At 43.7% G+C, this 26,945-nt stretch overlaps 1 long non-coding RNA gene, 1 other non-coding gene and 1 pseudogene across 2 annotated transcripts; all 3 read right to left on the reverse strand.

Annotated features, from left to right (window-relative positions):
* Positions 1–445: 445 nt before the first annotated feature.
* On the reverse strand, positions 446–26,197 carry LOC121539808 (annotated as a pseudogene).
* On the reverse strand, positions 6,132–6,206 carry trnaa-ugc. Its single transcript has one exon. It is a non-coding gene; the product is annotated as a tRNA-Ala (tRNA).
* Positions 23,940–24,789, reverse strand: LOC123481112. Its single transcript, XR_006657462.1, has 3 exons — positions 24,637–24,789; positions 24,180–24,255; positions 23,940–24,026 (listed from the first exon to the last, which is right to left on the reverse strand). It is a non-coding gene; the product is annotated as an uncharacterized LOC123481112 (long non-coding RNA).
* Positions 26,198–26,945: the final 748 nt, after the last annotated feature.

Consider the following 26,945-nt stretch of genomic DNA (forward strand, 5'->3'; position numbering starts at 1 on the left):
AACTTGTCTTGAGTCAGCAACCCCAGACATCTTTGTAGCAGAACACATGTCCTTGAGCGTTCTAACAAAGAGGCAGTGTGTGTGTATGTGAGACACAAGCCTAATCTCAGCCTACCCCCTAATGGTTCCTCACATTAATCACAGCTTGTTATGTTAAACAGTCTATATCAGTACAGCACAAACCTATTATGTTTAATCACTAATGTATTATTTCTAAGCTAACAGCACATCTAAAATATAAGAGAATAATTTCCCACAATATACACTCGGCTATTGTTTACATATTGTGCAAGTGTTTATGTCGAGTGCATCAGTAGATTGAAAATACAAACCGCCAGTTCCATATACAGACCAGCGTTCTGAAAGTCGGCTTAATAACACTTACCCGTGGATATTTTGTCTCATATCTCCACCCGAATAAGGATGAAATCAGCGAACAACAGGGTAGAGTAAGTTCAAATGAAGTTTATTCAACAATGACTTTTAAAGAGACTGTTTGGAATTTCTGACCATATATGTTAGAGAGGAGTGGGGAAGATAATTCCACAGTCGGATTCGAAAGGGGCAAGGTGTGGTCAAGTCTAGTGCCCCCCAAAATAAATGATTTTTACTGTACTCTAGGAATTTGTGTGAGGATCAGATCCATGTTACATTATCTATCTAGAGACCAGTCTACACTTGCCTTATAGACATAGGAAACAACCACATCAAAACAACCAGAAGCTGGTTTTCTTATCAAAACATTTATTTCCACTTTGTTAGAGAGAAAAGTGCTGGGAAGGGGTCATTGGCTTTACAATGGTGGCATAACTGGGACTGATTACTGCCAAAGTATAGGGTGGGGGGTTGTCGATTGTTATATTGCCTAGATGAGGTGCTGCTGAGAGTTCGAGGGCTTCCCCAGACTCCAGTTGCTACTCAGCAACCCCTGCCCCTCAGTCTCCCCCTGGCTGGCCAGCGTCTCCTCCAGGCCGTCCTGGTCATAGCTGGCGTTCTGCGACTCAGGCCGCTCTTAATGCCGCAGGTTGGAGCTCAGCTGGGACACAGAGAACAGAAAGGGACCTCAGAACGAGAGATTCTGAACCATCTAAACCAAACTACACAACAAGCCTGTTAAAGCCTTAGTAAGGGAATCCCCTTTCCATTGTCTTACCACATAGGCCACTTTCCGGATCCCACTCACAGCCACAAACTGGGCCTTCATGTTCTCGAAGTCGCTCCACTGGTTCTCCAGTACCAGCCCCTGGGCAAGGATGGCGCCACTCTGCTGGTCCAACCTGAGAATACAGATGGCACAGTCAACAGGTGACTACAGTGAAGATAAGGTTAGGGTGATAGTTGGTGTTTGATGTACAGTGCCTTCAGAAAGTATTCACATCCCTTTACTTTTTTCACATTTTGTTTTGTTACAGCCTGAATTTAAAATAGATTATATTGAGATTGTGTCACAGATCTACACAAAATACCCCATAATGTCAAAGTGGAATTTTGTTTGTAGAAAATATTAGAAATTCATAGAAAATTAAAAGCTGAAAGGTCTTGAGTCATTAAGTATTCAACCCCTTTGTTATGGCAACCCTAAATAAGTTCAGGAGTAAAACTGTGCTTAAGAAATCGCATAATAAGTTGCAAGGACTCATTCGTGTTCAATAATAGTGGTTAACATGACTTTTGAATAACTACCCCATCTCTTTACCCCACACATACAATTATCTGTAAGGTTCCTCAATCGAGTAGTGAATTTCAAGCACAGATTCAAGAACAAAGACCATGAAGGGTTTTCAATGCCTCGCAAAGAAGGGCACCTATAGCTAGATGTGTAAAAAACAAACAAAAAAACCCACTGAATATCCCTTTGAGCATGGCTGTAGCCATTTTCTGTAGCCTGTCAACTATGCCTCTGTCTATCCCTGTTCTCTCCTCTCCGCACAGGCTATACAAACGCCTCACACCGCGTGGCTGCTGCCTCTCTAACCTGGTGGTCCCTGCACGCACGACCCACGTGGAGTTCCAGGTCTCCGGCAGCCTCTGGAACTGCCGTTCTGCGGCCAACAAGGCAGAGTTCATCTCAGCCTATGCTACCCTCCAGTCCCTCGACTTCTTGCCGCTGACGGAAACATGGATTACCACTGAAAACAATGCTACTCCTACTGCTCTCTCCTCGTCTGACCATGTGTTCTCGCATACCCCGAGAGCATCTGGTCAGCGGGGTGGTGGCACAGGAATCCTCATCTCTCCCAAGTGGACATTCTCTATTTTTCCCCTGACCCATCTGTCTGTCTCCTCATTTGAATTCCATGCTGTCACAGTCACTAGCCCATTCAAGCTTAACATCCTTGTCATTTATCGCCCTCCAGGTTCCCTTGGAGAGTTCATCAATGAGCTTGACGCCTTGATAAGTTCCTTTCCTGAGGATGGCTCACCCCTCACAGTTCCGGGTGACTTCAACCTCCCTACGTCTACCTTTGACTCATTTCTCTCTGCCTCCTTCTTTCCACTCCTCTCCTCTTTTGACCTCACCCTCTCACCGTCCCCCCCTACTCACAAGGCAGGCAATACGCTTGACCTCATCTTTACTAGATGCTGTTCTTCTACTAATCTCACTGCAACTCCCCTCCATGTCTCCGACCACTAATTTGTATCTTTTTCTCTCTCGCTCTCCTCCAACACTACTCACTCTGCCCCTACTCAGATGGTAATGCGCCGTCGCAACCTTCACTCTCTCTCTCCCGCTACTCTCTCCTCTTCCATCCTCTCATCTCTTCCCTCTGCTCAATCCTTCTCCCTCCAATCTCCTGATTCTGCCTCCTCAACCCTCCTCTCCTCCCTTTCTGCATCTTTTGACTCTCTATGTCCCCTATCCTCCCGGCCGGCTCGGTCCTCCCCTCCTGCTCCGTGGCTTGACGACTCATTGCGAGCTCACAGAACAGGGCTCCGGGCAGCCGAGCGGAAATGGAGGAAAACTAGACTCCCTGCGGACCTGGCATCTTTTCACTCCCTCCTCTCTACATTTTCTTCATCTGTTTCTGCTGCTAAAGCCACTTTCTACCACTCTAAATTCCAAGCATCTGCCTCTAACCCTAGGAAGCTCTTTGCCACCTTCTCCTCCCTGCTGAATCCCCCCCCCCGTGACGGCCGGCCGCCCAACAACCTGCCCGCTTGACCCTATCCCCTCCTCTCTTCTCCAGACCATCTCCGGTGACCTTCTCCCTTACCTCACCTCGCTCATCAACTCATCCTTGACCGCTGGCTATGTCCCTTCCGTCTTCAAGAGAGCGAGAGTTGCACCCCTTCTCAAAAAACCAACACTCGATCACTCCGATGTCAACAACTACAGACCAGTATCCCTTCTTTCTTTTCTCTCCAAAACTCTTGAGCGTGCCGTCTTTAGCCAACTCTCTTGCTATCTCTCTCAGAATTACCTTCTTGATCCAAACCAGTCAGGTTTCAAGACTGGTCATTCAACTGAGACTGCTCTTCTCTGTGTCACGGAGGCTCTCCGCACTGCTAAAGCTAACTCTCTCTCCTCTGCTCTTGTCCTTCTAGACCTATCTGCTGCCTTTGATACTGTGAAGCATCAGATCCTCCTCTCCACCCTCTCCGAGTTGGGCATCTCCGGCGCGGCTCACTCTTGGATTGCGTCCTACCTGACCGGTCGCTCCTACCAAGTGGGGTGGCGAGAATCTGTCTCCGCACCACGTGCTCTCCCCACTGGTGTCCCCCAGGGCTCAGTTCTAGGCCCTCTCCTATTCTCGCTATACACCAAGTCACTTGGCTCTGTCATATCCTCACATGGCCTCTCCTATCATTGCTACGCAGACGACACACAACTAATCTTCTCCTTTCCCCCTTCTGATAACCAGGTGGCGAATCGCATCTCTGCATGTCTGGCAGACATATCAGTGTGGATGACGGATCACCACCTCAAGCTGAACCTCGGCAAGACTGAGCTGCTCTTCCTCCCGGGGAAGGACTGCCCGTTCCATGATCTCGCCATCACTGTTGACAACTCCATTGTGTCCTCCTCCCAGAGTGCGAAGAGCCTTGGCGTGACCCTGGACAACACCCTGTCATTCTCCGCTAACATCAAGACGGTGACCCGATCCTGTAGGTTCATGCTCTACAACATTCGGAGAGTACGACCCTGCCTTACACAGGAAGCGGCACAGGTCCTAATCCAGGCACTTGTCATCTCCCGTCTGGATTACTGCAACTCGCTGTTGGCTGGGCTCCCTGCCTGTGCCATTAAACCCCTACAACTCATCCAGAATGCCGCAGCCCGTCTGGTGTTCAACCTTCCCAAGTTCTCTCACGTCACCCCGCTCCTCCGCACACTCCACTGGCTTCCAGTTGAAGCTCGCATCTGCTACAAGACCATGGTGCTTGCCTACGGAGCTGTGAGGGGAACGGCACCTCCGTACCTTCAGGCTCTGATCAGTCCCTACACCCAAACGAGGGCATTGCGTTCATCCACCTCTGGCCTGCTGGCCCCCCTACCGCGGAAGCACAGTTCACGCTCAGCCCAGTCAAAACTGTTCACTGCTCTGGCACCCCAATGGTGGAACAAGCTCCCTCACGACGCCAGGACAGCGGAGTCACTCACCACCTTCCGGAGACACTTGAAACCCCACCTCTTTACGGAATACCTGGGATAGGATACAGTAATCCTTCTTCCCCCACTTCCCCCATCCCAAAGAAAGAAAAAAAAAACATATTGTAAAGTGGTTATCCCACTGGCTATAAGGTGAATGCACCAATTTGTAAGTCGCTCTGGATAAGAGCGTCTGCTAAATGACGTAAATGTAAATGTAAAGTTATTAATTAAGCTTTGGATGGTGTATTAATACACCCAGTCACTATAAAGATACAGGCGTCCTTCCTAACTCAGTTGCCGGAGAGGAAGGAAACTGCTCAGGGATGGATCAACAACATAGTAGTTACTCCACAATACTAACCTAAATGATAGTGAAAAGGAAGCCTGTACAGAATAAAAATATTTCAAAACATGCATCCTGTTTGCAACAAGGCACTTATAATACTGCAAAAAAAAGTATGGCAAAGAGATGAACTTTTAGCCCTGAATACAAATCCAACATCACTGAGTACCACTTTTCATATTTTCAAGCATGGTGGTGGCTGCATCATGTTATGGGTATGCTTGTCATTGGCAAGGACTAGGGAGTTTTTTAGGATAAAAAGAAACAAAATAGAGCTAAGCACAGGCAAAATCCTAGAGGAAAACCTGGTTCCGTCTGCTTTCCAGACAAATTCAAGAGACAAATTCACTTTTCAGCAGGACAATAACCTAAAACACAAGGCCAAATCTATACTGGAGTTGCTTACCAAGACGACATTGAATGTTCCTGAGTGGCCTTGTTACAGTTTTGAGTTAAATTGGCTTGAAATCTATGGCAAGACTTGAAAATGGCTGTCTAGCAATGATCAACAATCAACTTGACAGAGCTTGAATAATTTTTTTAAGAATAATGGGCAAATATTGTACAATCCAGGTGTGCAAAGCTCTTAGAGACTTACCCAAGAAGACTCACAGCTGTAATCGCCGCCAAAGGTGCATCTACAAAGTATTGACTCAGGGGTGTGAATACTTATGTAAATGACATATTTCTGTATTTCATTTTCAATACATTTGCAAACATTTCTAAAAACATGTTTTCACTTTTTCATTATGGGGTATTGTGTGTAGATGGGTGAGACAAAAACTATTTCATCCATTTTGAATTCAGGCTGTAACACAACAAAATGTGGAATAAGTCAAGGGGTATGAATACTTTCTGAAGGCACTGTAAGTCTTGAGTTCTAGCTTGTAATCAGGTAGAACATAATTAACGGTTTGAGGTGAGGTGCAGGTTACAGTTACAAATAGATCACAAGTTGGGTTTAGGAATATAGGGCTAGGTTTGCATGTTAGGGAAACAGGTGTTTCAACCACACACACCTAAGACTGGGGTCCCAATGGAACTCCTCCTCACAGCTGAGGGTGGAGCCGAGAGGGAGCTGGGCCAGGACACGCCCCCTGCTCTCCTCATTTTACATTTTAGTAATTTAGGAGACGCTCTAATCCAGAGCGACTTACAGTTAGTGCATACATTATTTTTTAATTTTTTTCATACTGGCCCCCGTGGGAATCGAACCCACAACCCTGGCGTTGCAAGCGCCATGCTCTACCAACTGAGCTACACGGGGCCCGTGCTAGCAGCACCACTGTCAATGTCTCACCATCATAGAAACAAGCATCCTGGCAACTGTACACACAGTCAGAACTGAAACACACAGACATGCAAAAAAAATCATGGGTCTATAATAGTCATTAACACTAATAAAAACAACATCAAATAATAAATTGCAGATCATCATTAGAGCAAGTAATATGCAATGCATGTGCCCATAATTTGCCTGTACAGCTAGAGGTTGCATTGTTGAGAGTGTAGGATTCTAGGAAAGAGAGGAAGACAAGTGATGCACTCACCTGACTACTGCAGCATCATCATCAAACCTGTGGCTGAGAACATCACTCAGATCTATCGCCATGAGACCATTGAGAACAGGTCTGTGACAGACAAAAAGATGACATGCTCAGTCATAGACAAAGACCAAGTACATTTGGATTGAACTAGATTAAAATAGGGTGCAGTGCTGTAATGTACCTGTATGGATTAGTACCCTTCCGCAGTAGGTACATCTTGCAGGGTGAAATCTCTGGCATGCAGAACACTACATATCGCACATTTTTCTTCTCATCATTGTACCTGGACATCAATTAAAATAGTACATCAATTTAATCATGATAATAACCTTGGCAATATACATTATCATCATGAGGAGTGTGTTTTGGTAAAATGAGAAAAATGATAAGATGTTTGTGTCTTATAATGACAGAAGTTCAAAAAGCCTTGCAGTGTTTTCCGATCTGCAAAGATGGAAACAATAAAATGAAACAAATAAACATACCAACAATTTATAAACAATTTATTCAATACAATTATTATCGTGAAGAGTAGATAAATATGTCCTTACCTCTCTGGCACAGTGTAAAGAGGCAAACAAACAGCCTGTTTCACAGATTTTCCAATGACCTCCTACAAAGAGGCAAATCAGTATCACCACAACTCACATCTTGTGAGAACTCATGTCATAACTCAAATTCACATGCCTTCGTTTGGATGTAATCATTCAACACTGCTGTCTAGTCATGCAAAACCAATTGAATTAGAAAGATAAAATAGTTTCTGCCACATGCAAAAATAAGACGCAGTGTTCCTTGGGTATGTGGCGTTGTGTGGCTTGTTACTGCAGTGAAATCATATTACCACCGTAAAAACGAAAGAAAGGCTGGGAAGGAGAATAGAACTAAGGGGGATGGACAAGGCATCTAAAATTGTGTGTGAGAAGGCGTGAGAGAGAGTGAGAGAGAGAGACTGCAAGATGACAACTCTTGTGGAGAGTTAGTCAGATTTATAACTGCCTGGAATTCCTAGCAGAAGGCTCATGAATGCATGACCAAATTTCTACAGAAGCCCTGAAGCTCAATGCAGAGGGGGAAAAAAGTAGACTCTTGGAATTCTCATTTGAATGACTTAGCATCTCGTTTGAACAAAAAACTGTTTACTTAGTCATTCAAATTGATACTAAGTCGTTTGAACGACTTATTATCTTGTTTGAACGACTTAATTGTTATTTTGTCTAATTAGACCTAATTTGTTATGCAACTTGTCAGACCGTGTAATGGTTGCTGCAGCCATTCATTCACTGATATTATTATTAATTTACAGTTCTTTGATAGCCTAAAGCAGGGATGCTTTTGAATGCCAGAGAATGTAAGTGGGTGAGTGTGGAGCAAGGAGCAGAGCATCATTGGAGCAGATTAAACAAACTGTGTCTGCCTTCACTCCCGCTCCAATTTTGCTCTGGTACTGCTCAGACACAAGCTCTGGACATGCTCTGTCTAGCATTTTTTTCTCCAATCATCAGTATTCTTTTAATTAGGCCTATTCAGTTGTAATTATTTAGCCTACCCTACCCACAGTAGCCTATATCTAGTTTATATTCTACTTTCTAACATTAGGATATGTCGTTTATATTTTTGAAGGACTTCAAATGTATTAACAGATGATTAACAAATGTATTAACAAGCACATGTGCATTGAGCGTGGAAAATGCATTCTACAAATTAAACATTTATTATAATTATTATTATAATAAAGACAGAAAAATACACATGTAAAAGCTTAATTACATAAAGGAATATTAGTGGGACTATAGCCATAATATAAACAAGAGAAAGGAGAATGGAATATATTTGAAAAGCCTAAAATTGAAAAATACATTGAGATGAAGCCGGACCGTGTGTGGATGCTATTTCTTTTTAAAATATATATTTTTTAATGTCTTGTGCAATTATTTATTGTTTGATTGGAGAAAGAAAACAAGTAGGTGTCCAGAACGGCGCAATACATTTTTGTGAACTATTTACTGAAAATATATACAAAATAATAAGGGAGCAAATCAGCCTGAATATCAGGACGCACAACTGCAACGCTTTGACTACTAATTCTAGTTTACAACAATTATAATTTCTAAAGTGGAAGTTGGGAGAGTTATATTTGAGTGTTTCAGTGAAAGGTAAGTGAGGTACAGTGGGGGAAAAAAGTATTTAGTCAGCCACCAATTGTGCAAGTTCTCCCACTTAAAAAGATGAAAGAGGCCTGTAATTTTCATCATAGGTACACGTCAACTATGACAGACAAAATGAGATTTTTTTTCTCCGGAAAATCACATTGTAGGATTTTTAATGAATTTATTTGCAAATTATGGTGGAAAATAAGTATTTGGTCAATAACAAAAGTTTCTCAATACTTTGTAATAATATAATATGCCATTTAGCAGACGCTTTTATCCAAAGCGACTTACAGTCATGCGTGCATACATTTTTTTTGTGTATGGGTGGTCCCGGGGATCGAACCCACTACCTTGGCGTTACAAGCGCCGTGCTCTACCAGCTGAGCTACAGAGGACCACATACCCTTTGTTGGCAATGACACAGGTCAAACGTTTTCTGTAAGTCTTCACAAGGTTCACACACTGTTGCTGGTATTTTGGCCCATTCCTCCATGCAGATCTCCTCTAGAGCAGTGATGTTTTGGGGCTGTCGCTGGGCAACACGGACTTTCAACTCCCTCCAAAGATTTTCTATGGGGTTGAGATCTGGAGACTGGCTAGGCCACTCCAGGACCTTGAAATGCTTCTTACGAAGCCACTCCTTCGTTGCCCGGGCGGTGTGTTTGGGATCATTGTCATGCTGAAAGACCCAGCCACGTTTCATCTTCAATGCCCTTGCTGATGGAAGGAGGTTTTCACTCAAAATCTCACGATACATGGCCCCATTCATTCTTTCCTTTACACGGATCAGTCGTCCTGGTCCCTTTGCAGAAAAACAGCCCCAAAGCATGATGTTTCCACCCCCATGCTTCACAGTAGGTATGGTGTTCTTTGGATGCAACTCAGCATTCTTTGTCCTCCAAACACGACGAGTTGAGTTTTTACCAAAAAGTTCTATTTTGGTTTCATCTGACCATATGACATTCTCCCCAATCCTCTTCTGGATCATCCAAATGCACTCTAGCAAACTTCAGACGGGCCTGGACATGTACTGGTTTAAGCAGGGGGACACGTCTGGCACTGCAGGATTTGAGTCCCTGGCGGCGTAGTGTGTTACTGATGGTAGGGTTTGTTACTTTGGTCCCAGCTCTCTGCAGGTCATTCACTAGGTCCCCCGTGTGGTTCTGGGATTTTTGCTCACCGTTCTTGTGATCATTTTGACCCCACGGGGTGAGATCTTGTGTGGAGCCCCAGATCGAGGGAGATTATCAGTGGTCTTGTATGTCTTCCATTTCCTAATAATTGCTCCCACAGTTGATTTCTTCAAACCAAGCTGCTTACCTATTGCAGATTCAGTCTTCCCAGCCTGGTGCAGGTCTACAATTTTGTTTCTGGTGTCCTTTGACAGCTCTTTGGTCTTGGCCATAGTGGAGTTTGGAGTGTGACTGTTGTATTTTATACTGATAACAAGTTCAAACAGGTGCCATTAATACAGGTAACGAGTGGAGGACAGAGGAGCCTCTTAAAGAAGAAGTTACAAATGTATGCACTCACTAACTGTAAGTCGCTCTGGATAAGAGCGTCTGCTAAATGACTAAAATGTAAAATGTAATGTAAATGTCTGTGAGAGCCAGAAATCTTGCTTGTTTGTAGGTGACCAAATACTTACTTTCCACCATAATTTGCAAATAAATTCATAAAAAATCCTACAATGTGATTTTCTGGAATTTTCTTCCTCAATTTGTCTGTCATAGTTGACGTGTACCTATGATGAAAATTACAGGCCTCTCATCTTTTTAAGTGGGAGAACTTGCACAATTGGTGGCTGACTAAATACTTTTTTTCCCCACTGTATGCCCCGCTCTCTCGCTTCCACAGATGTTTAGTTAATTTTATTCCGATCTCTTTTGCATTATTGTAGCCTTTTCTGTAGCCTGTCAACTGTGTGTCTGTCTATCCCTGTTCTCTCCTCTCTGCACAGGCCATACAAACGCTTCACACCGCGTGGCTGCTGCCACTCTAATCTGGTGGTCCCTGCGCGCACAACCCACATAGAGTTCCAGGTCTCCGGCAGCCTCTGGAACTGCCGTTCTCAGCCTATGCTACCCTCCAGTCCCTCGACTTCTAGGCGCTGACGGAAACATGGATTACCACAGAAAACACTGCTACTCCTACTGCTCTTTCCTCGTCTGATCATGTGTTCTCGCATACCCTGAGAGCATCTGGTCAGCGCGGCGGTGGCACAGGAATCCTCATCTCTCCCAAGTGGACATTCTCTCTTTTCCCCCTGACCCATCTGTCTATCTCCTCATTTGAATTCCATGCTGTCACAGTCACTAGCCCATTCAAGCTTAACATCCTTATCATTTATCGCCCTCCAGGTTCCCTTGGAGAGTTCATCAATGATCTTGACGCCTTGATGAGTTCCTTTCCTGAGGATGGCTCACCCCTCACAGTTCTGGGTGACTTCAACCTCCCTACGTCTACCTTTGACTCATTTCTCTCTGCCTCCTTCTTTCCACTCCTTTCCTCTTTTGACCTCACCCTCTCACCGTCCCCCCCCTACTCACAAGGCAGGCAATACGCTTGACCTCATCTTTACTAGATGCTGTTCTTCTACTAATCTCACTGCAACTCCCCTCCAAGTCTCCGACCACTACTTTGTATCCTTTTGTCTCTCGCTCTCCTCCAACACTACTCACTCTGCCCCTACTCAGATGGTAATGTGCCGTCGCAACCGTCGCTCTATCTCTCCCGCTACTCTCTCCTCTTCCATCCTATCATCTCTTCCCTCTGCTAAATCCTTCTCCCTCCGATCTCCTGATGCTGCCTCCTCAACCCTCCTCTCCTCCCTTTCTGCATCTTTTGACTCTCTATGTCCCCTATCCTCCCGGCCGGCTCGGTCCTCCCCTCCTGCTCCATGGCTTGACGACTCATTGCGAGCTCACAGAACAGGGCTCCTGGCAGCCGAGCCGAAATGGAGGAAAACTAGACTTCCTGCGGACCTGTCATCTTTTCACTCCCTCCTCTCTACATTTTCCCCCTCTGTTTTTGCTGCTAAAGCTACTTTCTACCACTCTAAATGTCAAGCCTCTGCCTCTAACCCTAGGAAGCTCTTTGCCACCTTCTCCTCCCTGCTGAATCCTCCTCCTCCCTCTCTGTGGATGACTTCGTCAACCATTTTGAAAAGAAGGTTAATAACATCCGATCCTCATTTATTAAGTCAAATGACACCGCTGGTCCTGCTCACACTGCCCTACCCTATGCTTTGACTTTTTTCTCCCCTCTCTCTCCAGATGAAATCTTGCGACTTGTGACGGCCGGCCGCCCAACAACCTGCCCGCTTGACCCTATCCCCTCCTCTCTTCTCCAGACCATTTCCGGAGACCTTCTCCCTTACCTCACCTCGCTCATCAACTCATCCTTGACCGCTGGCTATGTCTCTTCCGTCTTCAAGAGAGCGAGAGTTGCACCCCTCCTCAAAAAACCTACACTCGATCCCTCCGATGTCAACAACTACAGACCAGTATCCCATCTTTCTTTTCTCTCCAAAACTCTTGAGCGTGCTCTCTCTAGCCAACTCTCCTGCTATCTCTCTCTCAGAATGACCTTCTTGATCCAAACTAGTCAGGTTTCAAGACTGGTCATTCAACTGAGACTGCTCTTCTCTGTGTCATGGAGGCTCTCCGCACTGCAAAAGCTAACTCTCTCTCCTCTGCTCTTATCCTTCTAGACCTATCTGCTGCCTTTGATACAGTGAACCATCAGATCCTCCTCTCCACCCTCTCCGAGTTGGGCATCTCCGGCGCTGCTCACTCTTGGATTGCGTCCTACCTGACAGGTCGCTCCTACCAGGTGGCGTGGCGAGAATCTGTCTCCGCACCACGTGCTCTCACCACTGGTGTCCCCCAGGGCTCAGTTCTAGGCCCTCTCCTATTTTCTCTATACACCAAGTCACTTGGCTCTGTCATATCCTCACATGGTCTCTCCTATCATTGCTACGCAGACGACACACAATTCATTTTCTCCTTTCCCCCTTCTGATAACCAGGTGGCGAATCGCATCTCTGCATGTCTGGCAGACATATCAGTGTGGATGTCGGATCACCACCTCAAGCTGAACCTCTGCAAGATGGAGCTGCTCTTCCTCCCTGGGAAGGACTGCCCGCTCCATGATCTCGCCATCACGGTTGACAACTCCATTGTGTCCTCCTCCCAGAGTGCAAAGAACCTTGGCGTGACCCTGGACAACACCCTGTCATTCTCCGCTAACATCAAAGCGGTGACCCGATCCTGCAGGTTCATGCTCTACAACATTCGCAGAGTACGACCCTACCTTACACAGAAAGCGGCACAGGTCCTAATCCAGGCACTTGTCATCTCCCATCTGGATTACTGCAACTCGCTGTTGGCTGGGCTCCCTGCCTGTGCCATTAAACCCCTACAACTCATCCAGAATGCTGCAGCCCGTCTGGTGTTCAACCTTCCCAAGTTCTCTCATGTCACCCCGCTCCTCCGCACACTCCACTGGCTTCCAGTTGAAGCTCGCATCTACTACAAAACCATGGTGCTTGCCTACGGAGCTGTGAGGGAAACGGCACCTCCTTACCTTCAGGCTCTGATCAGACCCTACACCCAAACGAGGGCACTACGTTCATCCACCTCTGGCCTGCTAGCCCCCCTACCTCTACGGAAGCACAGTTCCCGCTCAGCCCAGTCAAAGCTATTCGCTGCTCTGGCACCCCAATGGTGGAACAAACTCCCTCATAACGCCAGGACAGCGGAGTCACTGACCACCTTCCGGAGACACTTGAAACCATACCTTCCAGGTATTTAAGGAATACCTGGAATAGTCTAACAGTAATCCTTCTACACCCCCCCTCCCCCAGTGGTGGTTGTCCCACTGGCTATCCTAAGTTGAATGCACCAATTTGTAAGTCGCTCTGGATAAGAGCGTCTGCTAAATGACTTAAATGTAAATGTAATTCATACAGTCATTGCATCCAGTAGTGGTGCGTTGGTAAAATCACTGGGGAAACCAAGCCAAGCCAGTAAAAAAGCCATATTACAACCTATTTGCGTTGTTTGCTCTATAACGCATTTGTTCATACACCACCGTGATATACAATAAGGCCATGACAACAAAAAGACAACTGTCATACAATGGCGGAATAAATTCTACTACACATACGTTTCATCACAAAACCGGAGAGCAACATCTGTCAGGTGATGTCCACACAGCATATAGCATGTAACAAACAGTTATATGACCTGTAGCATGGTCAAGCAAGTTCATGTTTGACAGTTTACTAAACAACTACTTACTGCAAGTCAGCACAAAGACAACAGGAGCACTGCCTCCGCTATTCCAGCACCATTTCAACTTTAACGTTTACACATCATCAAATCAACAAGGCTATATATGCTTAGTTCAATACACTGAAAACAAACTTATAAAGATACCAACAACTATTTAGTCCAATCAATGTTGCTAAATATCATGTGTGTGTGCATGCTTGCTTCCTCTCTTTCATGTTGGCAAAACGGTCTATGGCTCTGTACGCTTTTAGTTTTAATAGGCTACCTAGCTAAAATGCTAACTTCCTTGCATGGGCAACAATGAACCAGCTAAGTTAGCTAGCTAGTTAACGTAAGCCTACTAGGCTACATCTAGGTGACATATTGAACTTCAATCGTCTCAGGCCAGTGGCACAATTTATGAATTTATGGTTAGATCAGAATCGGCGTCATAATCATTGGCCTGTACAGAGAATTAAGTCAAAACCACAAGTCCAAGTCCCCATTTACATTTTAGTCATTCAGCAGATGCTCTTATCCAGAGGAACTTACAGTAGCAATTAGGGTTAAGTATTTTGCTCAAGGGCATATCAACAGATATGACTTGGGGATTCGAACCAGTAACCTTTTGGCTGCGCCAGGAAAACCCACAGTTGAGCTCAGCTCAACGCTGATTGGAAAATGATTTTATACTTTTCTTATCAAGGGAGGCCAAATGCTTGCTGGCATCAATCAATGAAATGCTACGGCGGCAACATGTCATACTCTTTTGTTCCAGACAGCATCAGACACATGGGCTACACATACTGAAACAGAGGGGTGCTGTTTCCCTCGCTCTGATGATTTCTCTGGTGAGATTCAGCCACTTGGGAATTGACGAACAATTATGAAAACACAGAGACGAAAGATAAATCATTTAGATTTTTTTTATTGGTCAAATATTTTGGGAAGCCTGGCTTCCCTTGGCATCCATGAATACACACCACTGATTGCATCTGAAACGGTTCTTTGGAGATTGCAAGTTGTGTTTAGGGCTTCATCTACGTTCATGCCACCTGGGCCTATTGACCCAGCTGTGGATACGTCAGGAATAACTTTACCCGCTCTGAAGAATAAGCCCTTAAATCTCCACAATGACACTTCTATAGTCATCCACCCAGAGGACAAGGGAGGCGCTGTTACTGTACAAGACTACACTGTCTAAAAGACTGAAGTACTCAGGCAACTGAATGATCTGACATTCTATAAGAGACTCACTACAAACCCCGAACAGACTGTCACCGAAGGCATGCGCAATGGTGATATTACCAAAAGAGAACACAGATAATTGGTGCATAAAAACACCTCCACGCCGGTTATATGCAGTCCCTAAAATACTGTTTAATGATCTAAATCCCCAAAGGGACAGGACTAATCTTCTTTGTGATCAGACCAGGTTTGGCACAAGGCATGCAGATCTCTGCTCAGCTTCAAATGCCCTGATTGATAAATATGCCCCTATGTATTGTGACACTTTTGTTTACCAAAGACGCCACGTAGATATTAGTTAAACTTCTTCCCGCTAATAAAGACGACTCCACACAACATTATTGTCAAAATAGGTGCCTTTTGACTCCTGGTTTCTTGAAGTGTTTGAAATAGCCTAATTGGTCTGCGTCAGCCTGCGCAGAATAGTAAGGTAGTAATCGTTTATTATTATTAATGCTACTACTGCATGAGGATATAAAACTCCCACTGGGCACAGACGTCAATTCAACGTCTATTCCACGTTGGTTCAACATACATTTCAATTAAATGACGTGGAAACAACGTTGATTCAACCAGTGTATGGCCAGTGGGCTGCCACAGCAAATTGATCCCTGCAATGCAAGGATATATTTTGCAACCCGTCCACCAAATCCATCCATTACCCTCTCATGCGCTCCTTCTCGAGGATGCTTTCAAATCAATCTTTTTTTGGCTTTGCCTTATCAAATGAATGGGTTGTTGTCATCGGCGCTATTAGAAATCGGATAGCTTCCTTATGTTTCAGTAAACCATTAGCCAACACTTCAAAGATTAAACGTAGTGATTAAATGTTTGTTTTTTCCTGTTATTGTGAACTGTAGGCTATAACAAGTTAAACCTTTCGATTTAAGGCATATCACAAACCTCTTTTAATAGGAGATTCTGGTAGGCTAATAAAAGCATTTTGTTTGCAGCATAAACCAGCCTATTATCTCTGGTTCATTCATTTGTTGGTTATGGATACTTCAACTGTACGTTTAGGCTTATGTTAAAGAGCTCACATAGGCTACTTCTCTACCAGAGCACGTGAGATAACTAGTCCTACCGGTAAGTGTGGTCTAAGCAATCCCCTTATGATATCATGTTACCTCCCTTCATTGATTCTATTGATGAAAAAACGTTGTTTACCTCACGTCGCACACATTTAATTCAACATTTAATTATAGCTCACAATCAACAACGGCTATGTAGTCCCTCCAGCAATGGTGAAGTGTAGGCCTATAACTATGTAGCCTTGGGACACTGTCCTACTGGACTCTGTGCCGGTCCCTACTTAAATGTCACGGGTGGTTTCATCTCAATGTATTTAAAAAAAATTGGCTTTTCAAATATATTCCATTCTCCTTTCTCTAGTTTATATTATGGATATAGTCCCACTAATATTCCTTTATGTAATTAAGCTTTAACATGTGTATTTCTGTCTTTATAATAATCATAATATTGAATTTGTAGAGGGCATTTCACATGCTCAATGCACATGTGAAGCTTGTTGGTGCTGGCTTCTGTGCGCAAATCATTTGACCGCTGCAGTTTGAAATGATTTATTCCCTTTTATTTATGAAAATAAGCTCTTTATTATTTACAATTTATTTATGATATTGTAGCTTAACTACATTGATTTATATTATGGTGTTTCTATTCCAAGGAAAACAAAAATACATGTATAGATTAATAAAAAAATCATTTAATACATTTGAAGTCCTTCAAAAATATAAACGACATATCCTAATGTTAGAAAGTAGAATATAAACTAGATATAGGCTACTGTGGGTAGGGTAGGCTAAATAATTACAACCGAATAGGCCTAATTAAAAGAATACTGATAAAGGAAATTAAAAAATGCTAGGCAAAGCATGCCTTGTGGCTGAGCAGTACCAGAGCGAAATTGGAGCGGGAGAGAAGGCCGACACCATTTTTGAATCTGCTCAATTACACTCTGCTCCTCTTGCCACACTCGCCCACTTACATGCTCTGGCATTCAAAAGCAGCCCTGCTTTAGGCTTTAGGCAATGAATAATCATATAAATGGATGTAATCAGTGAATTAATGGCTGCAGCAACCATTACACAGTCTGACAAGCTGCATAACAAATTAGGTCTAATTAGACAAAATGACTATTAAGTCATTCAAACGAGATAATAAGTAGCTCAAACGACTTAGTATCTCGTTTGAACGACTTAGTAAAAATGTTAGGGTTTTCCATCATCCTCTTCACAAAGTGTTGGGACTTCTTAGGGTACGAAGGGAAGAGGAGCGGGCTCTTTGGAAAAACCAATCAATCAGGAACAATGCCAGTTCAGTAAGGCAATCAGTCACAACAATAGAGAAATTCAATGCCAAACCAAACTTCCTCCATCTAATTACAACATGAAAATAACCACACTTCCTGCCTAATTATTTCTTCTGAGATAAAGGTTATATTTCACCTTTCAAGTGTGTGCTCTCCTGCAGAAACTTCAGCCATTGGTTTCCCTTGGTGTTGGGCGGAGATACTAGATCCTCATCCTTCAGGTACTGCAAAAAAAAGGACACAGTGTGTCAGAGAACACTGATCACAGACAAACTAAAATATACACACAGACAGACAACGCTTGTCCCTCACCTGGCCGACCCGCTCCACATTAAAGTACTTCCCTTTCCGGTCAAGCAGCTCTTTGTTCTGTCAGAGGAGAGGGTATGTCATTGGCTAGTTTGTGAAAAGCTGTGGAAATTAAGTGCTATTCTACTTATCTAATCTATTTTACCTCACTGAAGTGCTCAGACAGGAAGTATGCCACAAAGGCAATGTCCTTCTGGGTCATCTGAGTGCAATGGGATAGATTGACATTATACCAACCGTTTAGAAAATAATAAATATTGAACAGTTCATCACAATACTTTCATCAACTCTCCTCTGTCTCACATTCACAACCAGAAACTCACCTTACTGTGTTCTGGAGGGACGTGGTCCTCTGACATCCTTAGCATAGCTGCAGGAAAATGGAAATGTACAGTGCCTTCAGAAAGTATTCATAGCCTTTGACTTATTCCACATTTTGTTGTTACAGCCTGAATTGAAAATTAATTAAATATATTTTTTTTCTCACCCAACTACACACAATACCCCATAATGACAAAGTAAAAACATTTTTTATACATTTTTCAAAATTTATTAAATGAAATACAAAAAGTATTCACACCCCTGAGTCAACACTTTGTAGAAGCTCCTTTGGCAGTAATTACAGCTGTGAGTCTTTCTGGGTAAGTCTCTAAGAGCTATGCACACCTGGATTGTACAATATTTGCACATTATTCCTTTTAAAATTCTTCAAGCTCTGTCAAGTTGGTTGTTGATCATTGCTAGACAGCCATTTTCAAGTCTTGCCATAGATTTTCAACACGAGTTAAGTCAAAACTGTAACTAGGCCACTCGAGGACATTCAATGTCGTCTTGGTAAGCAACTCCAGTCTATATTTGGCCTTGTGTTTTAGGTTATTGTCCTGCTGAATGGTGAATTTGTCTCCCAGTGTCTGCTGGAAAGCAGACTGAACCAGGTTTTCCTCTAGGATTTTGCCTGTGCTTAGCTCTTTTCCATTTATTTTTATAAAAATTAACTCCCTAGTCCTTACCGATTACAAGCATACCCATAACATGATGCAGCCACCACCATGCTTGAAAATAAGAAAAGTGGTACTCAGTGTTGTGTTGGATTTACCCCAAACATAACGCTTTGATTTCAGGACATAAAGTTAATTTCTTTGCCACATTTTTTGCAGTTTTACTTTAGTGCCTTATGCAAACAGGATACATGTTTTTGGAATATTTTTATTCTGTACAGGCTTCCTACTTTTCACTGTAATTTACATTAGTATTGTGGAGTAAATACAATGTTGTCAGTTATCTCCTATCACAGCCATTAAACTATAACTGTTTTAAAGTTGGCCTCATGGTGAAATCCCTGAGCGGTTTCCTTCCTCTCTGGCAACTGAGTTAGGAAGAACACCTTTATCTTTAACGTAACTGAGTGTAAGTATAATTAATAACTTCATTATGCTCAAAGGGATATTCAATGTCTGCTTTTTTTTTTTTACCCATCTACCAATAGCTGCCCTTCTTTGCGAGGCATTGGAAACCCTCCCTGGTCTTTGTGGTTGAATCTGTGTTTGAAATGAACTGCTCGACTGAGGGACCTTACAGATAATTGTATGTGTGGGGTACAGAGATGAGGTAGTCATTCAAAAATAATGTTAAACACTATTTTTGCACACATAGTGAGTCCATGCAACTTATTATGTGACTTGTTCAGCAAATTCTTACTCTGGAACTTATTTAGGCTTGCCATAACGAAGGGGTTGAATACTTATTGACTCAAAACATTTCATCTTATCATGTTTTATTAATTTGTAAAAATTGACAAAATCTCAATTGAATCTATTTAAAATTTAGGCTTTCTGAAGGCACTGTATTAAAACACTTGCATTTAATAACCAATTCTATTTTTAATATACTAAATCATCAGTCACTAAAAGGTGCTATATCTCAAGAGGTCTTACCTACATACATTGGAAATAGGCTTTGAAGTTCTTCATGCTCTTGTCAATCACTGAGTAAAAGAGACAGTGAGGAATGACATGAGGGGGAGAGATTTAACAAACAAGGGATGAAGTCAACTCCATTTTAAATTATTTCCATTTTAAATTATTGAAAATGTGTTATTATAAGAACAAAATACTAATCTAATAGCATATCAATAAGCATGCAAAATCACTGTAGAAGATAATTGGCTTTCAAAGTGAATGTAATGGCATCTATAACAAAACATAAATATTCACATAACTTTGATTTTAAATAAAATCCTGCGAGCAGCTTAGAAACAAGCTGTGAACAAATGTTCCAGTTATGCAAATTATCAATGAGTGTCAGCCCTGATCTTATCACAGACTATTTAATTGTGCAATTACATCCACTTTAATCTTGTTTTTATCAGAAAAGATACCACAGTCACGGTTCAAGCAGGATCTAAGCACTGTACCTTCTATAGCTGCTGAGTCCAGGCCTAGAAGCTGGAACTTCTGTTTCCATAGAGACATTCCCTTCACCTCACTGAGGTGGTACAACAGAGCCTGTGAACCACTGGAGAAAGGAGAGGAAAAGAGAGGGGTTGATTGGGACCAAAGATTGGCATCACAATCATGATGCAATTTCTTGACATTTGCATTGTATGGTCCACAAAAGGCCATTATGGGTCCTTAAACATCGCTATATCAGACATCGCAAAGGCCATTAAAACCTTAAACATCGCTATATCAGTCTTTTCAATGTCAGATGAGGTTTATGATGTCCTGCAGTGGCACCTACAGGCCACTTTGAATCACTACATCTCAAATGAAAGAGGCCTGTTTAACATATTTTTGCATTAGCGCTCACTGCTCAACTACATTTAATTTTTTTACATTTAGCAGACGCTCTTATCCAGAGCGACTTACAGTTAGTGAGTGCATACATTATTCTTTTTTTTATACTGGCCCCCCGTGGGAATCGAACCGACAACCCTGGTGTTGCAAACGCCATGCTCTACCAACTGAGCTACATCCCTGCCGGCCATTCCCTCCCCTACCCTGGACGACGCTGTGCCAATTGTGCGCTGCCCCATGGGTCTCCCGGTCACAACAGAGCCTGGATTCGAACCAGGATCTCTAGTGGCACAGCCTTAGACCACTGCGCCACTCGGGAGGACAACTATATGACCTATTACTTAGTAGAAAGCATGTTCTGTGGAGGACAGGGTATGGTACAAGTGTCATTGGACACTTTTCTCACCTTGATTGTCCCATAGTATAACAGTGAATAACATACAGCTGGCGGGTTATACACTGTTTCGGCAGGATAGAACAGCAGCCTCTGGGGTGGCGGTCTATGTATAATTGTAAACAACAGCTGGTGCATGATATCTAAGGATGTCTCAAGGTTTCGCTCGCCTGAGGTAGAATTTCTCATGATAAGCTGTAGACCACACTATCAACCAAGAGAGTTTTCATCTATATTCTTCGTAGCTGTCTATTTACCACCACAAACCGATGCTGCCACTAAGACCACACTCAATGAACTGTATACGGCCATAAGCAAACAGGAAAACGCTCATCCAGAGGCGGCGCTCCTAGAGGCCAGGGACTTTAATGCAGGGAAACTTAAATCCATTTTACCTCATTTCTACCAGCATGTTAAATGTGCAACCAGAGGGAAAAAACTCTAGACCACCTTTACTCCACACACAGAGACGCGTACAAAGCTCTCCCTCGCCCTCCATTTGGCCAATCTGACCATAACTCTATTCTCCTGATTCCTGCTTACAAGCAAAAACTAAAGCAGGAAGCACCAGTGACTCGGTCAATAAAAAAAAGTGGTCAGATGAAGCAGATGCTAAGCTACAGGACTGTTTTGCTAGCACAGACTGGAATATGTTTCGGGATTCTTCCGATGGCATTGAGGAGTACACCACATCAGTCACTGGCTTCATCAATAAGTGCATCGATGACGTCGTCCCCACAGTGACTGTACGTACATACCCCAACCAGAAGCCATGGATTACAGGCAACATCCGCACTGAGCTAAAGGGTAGAGCTGCCGCTTTCAAGGAGCGGGACTCTAACCCGGAAGCTTATAAGAAATCCCGCTATGCCCTCCGACAAACCATCAAACAGGCAAAGCGTCAATACAGGACTAAGATTGAATCGTACTACACATGCTCCGACGCTGGTCAGATGTGGCAGGGCTTGCAAACTATTATAGACTACAAAGGGAAGCACAGCCGCGAGCTGCCCAGTGACACGAGCCTACCAGATGAGCTAAATTACTTCTATGCTCGCTTCGAGGCAAGTAACACTGAAATATGCATGAGAGCATCAGCTGTTCCGGACGACTGTGTGATCACGCTCTCCGTAGCCGATGTGAGTAACACCTTTAAACAGGTCAACATTCACAAGGCCGCAGGGCCAGACGGATTACCAGGACGTGTACTCCGAGCATGCGCTGACCAACTGGCAAGTGTCTTCACTGACATTTTCAACCTCTCCCTGACTGAGTCTGTAATACCAACATGTTTCAAGCAGACCACCATAGTCCCCGTGCCCAAGAACACTAAGGTAACGTGCCTAAATGACTACCGACCAGTAGCACTCACGTCTGTAGCCATGAAGTGCTTTGAAAGGCTGGTCATGGCTCACATCAACACCATTATCCCAGAAATCCTAGACCCACTCCAATTTGCATACCGCCCTAACAGATCCACAGATGATGCTATCTCTATTGCACTCCACACTGCCCTTTCCCACCTGGACAAGAGGAACACCTACGTGAGAATACTATTCATTGACTACAGCTCAGCATTCAACACCATAGTGCCCTCAAAGCTCATCACTAAGCTAAGGACACTGGGACTGGATCCCTCTGCAACTGGATCCTGGACTTCCTGACGGGCCGCCCCCAGGTAGTAAGGGTAGGTAACAACACATATGCCACGCTGATCCGCAACACGGGGGCCCCTCAGGGGTGCGTGCTCAGTCCCCTCCTGTACTCCCTGTTCACCCATGACTGCATGGCCAAGCACGACTCCAACACCATCATTAAGTTTGCCGACGACACAACAGTGGTAGGCCTGATCACCGACAACGATGAGACAGCCTATAGGGAGGAGGTCAGAGACCTGGCCGTGTGGTGCCAGGATAACAACCTCTCCCTCAATGTGATCAAGACAAAGGAGATGATTGTGGACTACAGGAAAAAAAAGAGGACTGAGCACGCCCCCATTCTCATCGACGGGGCTGTAGTGGAACAGGTTGAGAGCTTCAAGTTCCTTGGTGTCCACATCACCAACAAACTATCATGGTCCAAACACACCAAGACAGTCGTAAAGAGGGCACAACAAAGCCTATTCCCCCTCAGGAGACTGAAAAGATTTGGCATGGGTCCTCAGATCCTCAAAGTTATACAGCTGCACCATCGAGAGCATCCTGACTGGTTGCATCACTGCCTGGTATGGCAACTGTTCGGCCTCCGACCACAAGGCACTACAGAGGGTAGTGTGTACGGCCCAGTACATCACTTGGGCCAAGCTTCCTGCCATCCAGGACCTCTATACCAGGCGGTGTCAGAGGAAGGCCCTAAAAATTGTCAAAGACTCCAGCCACCCTAGTCATAGACTGTTCCCTCTGCTACCGCATGGCAAGCAGTACCGGAGCGCCAAGTCTAGGTCCAAGAGGCTTCTAAACAGCTTCTACCCCCAAGCCATAAGACTCCTGAACATCTAATCAAATGGCTACCCAGACTATTTGCATTGCCCCTCCACCCTCTTTTACGCTGCTGCTACTCTCTGTTTATTATCTATGCATAGTCACTTTAATAACTCTACCTACATGTACATAATACCTCAATTACCCTCCGCACATTAACTCGGTACCGGTACCCCCTGTATATAGCCTCGCTTTTGTTATTATTACTGCTGCTCTTTAATTATTTGTTACTTTTATTTCGTATTATTTGATATTGTATTTTTGTGTGTGATTTTTTTTTGTATTCTTTCTTAAAACTGCATTGTTGGTTAAGGGCTTGTAAGTAAGCATTTCACTGTTGTATTCGGCGCATGTGACAAATAAAATTTGATTTGATTAGTAGAAGCTCCAGAAACTCATCTTGGACTTCAACTGGAATTGGTTCAGATCATGCCTTTTAGGTGTGCTGTCATTATTGGAAAATGGGCTGACCTGAACTAACTTAGTGAGCCAAAGGTCCATCTGCATGAGGATATCCTCCCAAGCGTCACACATACAGGTGAGAGAGAGATGCAGGTACTGAAGGAAAGATTTAGAGAGAGATTGAATAAGTTGGAGCAAGAGAGAAAGACCAATGGCCAGACTAGTCTGGTGAATGCCCTCATATCGCCATGGAAATATGAACTATGAGGAGACATCTCACCATATTAGTTACATAAGGAGGCCACTGACCTGCAGCAGAGTGGGTGAACTTGCGTGCCATCCTGGTGACCTCAGGGAGACAGTTGAACAGCAGCCACGTGTCGAGCTGGAGGACACAACAAACATACACAGTGAAAGAGCTCAAATAAGCGAAGAATATGTACTGAACAAAAATATAAACACAACATGAAACAATTTCAACAGTTTTACTGAGTTACAGTTCATATAAGGAAATCAGTCAATTGAAATAAATAAATTAGGCCTTGATCTATGGATTTCACATGACTGGGCAGGGGCGCAGCCATAGTTGGGCCTATGCCCTCCCAGGCCCACCCATGGCTGTGCCCCTGGGCAGTCATGTGAAATCCATAGATCAAGGCCTAATTAATTTATTGTTTAAGATTACTTTACCCACCCACTCTCTGCAGTGACTACACAACTAGGGTATGCTACATTAACAAACCCCTTAGATAATTATGTAACTAACAGATTCTCTTCATCAGGTTCCTCGGATGTTTCACAGCCTGTGTCTGTCCAGTGACCTGAAGTCCCTGTCTATCATCACAGACATCAGGTCAGCTGACAACGACCCTCGTCTTCAGGGGTGTAGGATGAGTTGAAAACACTGAAAGACACAAGGTTTATACTTCACTACACAGTTCAGACACACTCAAATAAAAGTATCTAGTGTAACCACTCCTCCCCCCTGTAGACCTGCTCTCCTCCAGCACCTCCAACCAGCACATGCAGGACACAGGGTTCTCCACTGGGAACAGGTGAAGGATCTCTGCATCACACAGCACCACCAGCTTAGTGTCCCTGAGGCTAAAGGCCAGGACTGAACACAGCAAAGAGGACACACATTAGATAAGCAGTGAAACAAATGCAGAGGCTGACACACTGTCCTGTAGTAAATGTGTTGTGTTGAGTGCATGAAGGTTTATTGTTGTAAAAGTGATAATATAACGTAACTTCTATGCTTCCAATGTGATAAGTAACTTGAGACATTCAGGTCCATCTCTTGCCATCTCTTACTTTTGCCATCAGGTCTCCAAGCAAGCACAGTGATCTCCTTTCCCGTATTCTCATTGGGTGGCAAACACACGCTGGAAATTTGCAAGGTGATGCAATAGCAGCTACAACACAAACATGGATTAATGAAATGACTCCCATAATAAGCAAATGTGATCTGGTATTGAGCTGGGTATGAAAGTGTGGGTGTGTTTCTCTCCCTACCTCGCCAGCAGTGTTTGGGAGGGCAATGAGATCCGTCTTTGGAGACCATGCCATACACAGAACTGGGTTGGGGAGTTGCTTCTCCCCCACTTGACGAAAGGCAGGCATTATTGTGTACTGAAAATAAAACACAGCAGCATTAACAAGATAATACAAAGTGGCACAGTTTTGCTGCACTTTTCATTAAATAAATAGCTAACGTTAGCTAAATTGGTCAATAACAGTGGTTGATTGAGCTTGGAAATAATCTCTAATAGCCCAGACCACAGTGACACCTATCCTATAACCTGGTACCCAGGCTAATTGCGCATACACAGAAGTGTCAGGGGAACGAGATCAAAGATGATATATTCTAATAATAAGAGGCTTTGCCTCGGCTCTACCCCAATGTGACAGGTAGCTACACAACGAAAACACAAGAGTAGAAGCCACCTTTATCACAGTTAGCTAGCTAGCTAGCTAGCCTAGATAGATTGCTAACGTGTGCAAGCTATGCTAGCCAGTGCCAAGAGGCAACATTGTAATAGTTATTAAAATGTTAGCTATTGTTAGTTGACGTTTGATATATCAACAATTGGCTTGTAAAGTTGACTTGGCAATAGTTTAGCTTGCTAAATTAAGTCAACTTGCTAATAACAAGTGCGAGGAGAAAGAAATAGCCAGTTTAGGGCATCTTACTGTGCTGGGATGTCTGAGGGCCAACTATGTTACTGTTACTTTTAAAATAACTACTAATGATAACAGTTTAATGTGTACTTCTTTGCTAGCTAGTTCCATATTCGCGTTTCGCCGCGGATAGCGCCATGAGTGAAGTCTTGACCAATCATCTTCAAGTCTGAGTAGCCAATGAAACGTAAGCAACGGCGAAATTGAAAGGACAAACTGAACTACTGTGCTGCTGAAAAAAATATCGCCTCTTCCTTTGGCTGCTACTAGCTTACTGCTGTTTGAGGATAGCTAGCTTTTATTGTGAATGCGTGTAGATTTAGTTAAACAAATTCATTCACCAGGAGAAAACGAAATTAGATGACCAAATACAATATCTAATTAATGGCTGGGCATTCGTGTATTTGGATGGTGGCCCCTTTGGATGATTGGGACACGGACCCACCTAGTCAAAATGCTTATCATCAATGGGACAGATAAAACAAAAACATCTGAAAAGTTGAAGTGGTAAATTACCATAAGTGTTAACTGACAGTGCGGTCTGTAAACGGTTCTCTAGTCTAGTTGAAAGGACGCTCATATTGGAAAAGCTCCAGTTCTATTCTAGCCAGACCATGAGCGAGGCTATTTGAATTCACCACCAATTAATGCAGTTATTTTTAAATTATACCCTCAACAAGGTACACTTAAGCTATTTCAATATAGGAGATGGATGGTGTAAGTGCATGGGGCTTTGAAAATATGAGTGGGGGGTTGATTCTGGGGTAGTGAATGAAGGGTTGGTGCTGGAGGGCAGTTGATGGAGAAGGGTTGTTGGTGTCAGTGGTTTGGCAGTGTGTGTGTGTGTGAGGGGGGTTGCTGGTTTGATAGAGCTGTCCCAATGGACATTCCTCC

The sequence above is a fragment of the Coregonus clupeaformis genome, chromosome 26 (genome assembly GCF_020615455.1).
Source record: "Coregonus clupeaformis isolate EN_2021a chromosome 26, ASM2061545v1, whole genome shotgun sequence".
NCBI classification, from domain to species: domain Eukaryota; kingdom Metazoa; phylum Chordata; class Actinopteri; order Salmoniformes; family Salmonidae; genus Coregonus; species Coregonus clupeaformis.